Below are 2,579 nucleotides of genomic sequence, written 5' to 3'. Positions count from 1 at the left end.
GGCGGAAAAAAAGAGGCCTCCTGTCCAGGGAGAGCCAGGGGAACTCCAATAAGGGGAGCAGCCAGACAGGCCCAGGGCTGTCACACAGCAGAAACCCCTGCTTTTCACCCAGCACCTCATACTGGTGTGTATCACTAGTTGCTGAGGCTGAGCAGACCCACTTCCCTGCAAGGAATGCAGGCAGCCCCAGAGAAGCATGTCCAACCTACTCCTGAATAAACTCAGCTGGCAATTAACATAGCTAGAGGAAGGGGGAGGCAGAGCATGCCCCAACCCTGACCACCCAGTGACCTCAGGGGCTGCATATGCCAGGCACCAAATCACCCACATGTGCCCCTGCAGTGAAGAATTGGGCAACCAGAATCACTCAAGCCTTTGCTGGTAGACCTTAGGATCAGATTTCTACATCTTTCTTCTTTTGAGGAAGTGAGACTTTGCTGGATGCAAGTCTACTGGAACAGGTTAGCACCTGTCCTGCCTAGATGGCCCCTTGCACCTTTGCATGCAGATGGGGTGATGCCATCACTAGAGGCAGCCCCAAAAGGGCAGGAAGCCTTTGGGGTTTGGCAAGGAGATCCCTCAGCACCTTCTGCAAGAGCTTTGTCCTGTGTGATTTAGCTGAGGTGCACTAGGCTCCAGCTGACAGGGTTGGTGGCTCAACGGAAGGAGGCTTCACGCAGCAGGAATAACACAAAGAGCCCAAGGTAATAACTTCAGCATGCCGTGCAAAAGATCAAAACCTCTGCCAGAATGTTACCGAAGGAAAGAATTTCTGCTCTTTATTTTTTCTTTATGAAAATATATAAAATCCCTGCTGAGTGAGCAGTATCTCAGGGGCTTGTGGAAGGGCTGTCTGTGGAGCATCGTGATGGAAAATGCACAGAATCAGAGCCAATTTCCAAAAAGATGTGGCAAAAACCTAAAGCAAACCAGGAGGGCTCATCTCCTGGGCACAGAGGGCCCCCTGAAGCATTGAATGGGGCCAAAAGGCAGCTGGATCTTACAAAACTGGCTGCCCAGGGAGGTGATGGAGTCACCATCCCTGGAGGTGTTCAAGAGCCATGTGGATGTGGCACTGAGGGACGTGGACAGTGGACAGTGGACATGGGGGGAATAGGCTGAACGGTTGGACTGGGTGATCATAGAAGTCTTTTCCAACCTTCATGAAAGTATGATTCTATGAAAATGTTTCTACACATCACTCTGCAGAGAGATTTCCTCAGGGCTTCAAGGGAGTGGTTTGGAACAAAGTGGCCTCACCTTCTCATAAGTTTCTATGAAGAATAAATCCCTTCTGGATGGTTTGCATTTTAGCAGGGGGAGAGCAAAAGACCTCAAAAACTTCAGATTCAGAGCATAAATACTTGTACTTTAGATAACCCACATGAATTCTGTGCACTTGAATCAGCATTAAAAACGCTATGTGACTGTTGACAGTGATCAACAGCTACACAGAGTTTAACTTTGGGGCTGATGCTGAAGGCATGAGAGCAGCCCATTCCCAGCTCACACTGTTCTTCTATTTCAGCATCTTATTTGCCCACATCTGGGAGGGTATTTCTCAAATGGATGCAAGAGCCGCACAGTGATGCCAACGGTGGGAAATCCAATATGACCGCATTCGCTTTTTGCATTCAGTTTTCCTGCTGCTTCTTGAAAGGGAAAAACACAAAAGCAAAAAGGGTAAAAAAAGACACTTTGAATAACTTTGCTGCTCAAGTGTTTTACATCGGCAGTGGCGTGGGGCCAGGCCCTGCACCCACCACTCCCAAGAGGGCAGAGTTCTGTGCATATTCATGAGTAGGAGGTGGCCTTTATATGATGCCGTATGAAACTGACTGGCGGACTTGCATGCAAAAAGCAGCAGTTTTCTGTTCTTCGCAATGTTATCAGCACTCCATCCCTGCAGCAGAAGGGAATCCCCTCAGAGAAGGCCCAGGGTACCCCTACCCCATCTAAGTGCCTCAAGGCTCGACTTCACCCGTAAATACAAAGTTAGAAATCATAGAACAACTAAGGTTGGAAAAGACCTTTAAGATCACAGAGCCTAACTGTCCACCGGGCAGCTGTGAGTGCAGCCAAGTTGGAGAAGATCTATGAGAGACATATGGTCGCTGTACTACCTAAAAAACCCTAATTGCTATCTTCAGGTGGCTGCGTGCCCTATCCCTGTAATGAGTAAGATATTGAAAGTCCTGAACTGTTTGTGTGACATTTCAATAAATAATGCGGAGATTTCACAGCATTTCCATATTCCTCCTTTAATGTCTGAATGTCTCTGACTTAATCCGAGTTCCTTGGCATTTATTGCTGTTTGTTACACTAACAAGTGAGATTATGAGAATTCTAATGAAGGCTTCCAGTGAAAAACTCTGTGATTAAAATGCCATAATAACAGTTGCATGCATTTATGTGCCTGATTACCATAATCTATTTAGCACAAGTAAACATACAAACAGAAGGAGAAAAGCAAGCACACTGACACTTCAGCTAAAGGAGAATCTAAAATGAGGGAGAAACAATGTAAATATGTAAATGGCTTTGTGTATTCTTTTTATCTTTTTTTCTCATCCTTGCTT

This window comes from Lagopus leucura, unplaced genomic scaffold, assembly GCF_019238085.1.
Source record: "Lagopus leucura isolate 7727_CA_CO unplaced genomic scaffold, USGS_WTPT01 Super-Scaffold_100001, whole genome shotgun sequence".
NCBI lineage: Eukaryota > Metazoa > Chordata > Aves > Galliformes > Phasianidae > Lagopus > Lagopus leucura.
Note: the sequence above shows the minus strand (reverse complement) of the source record.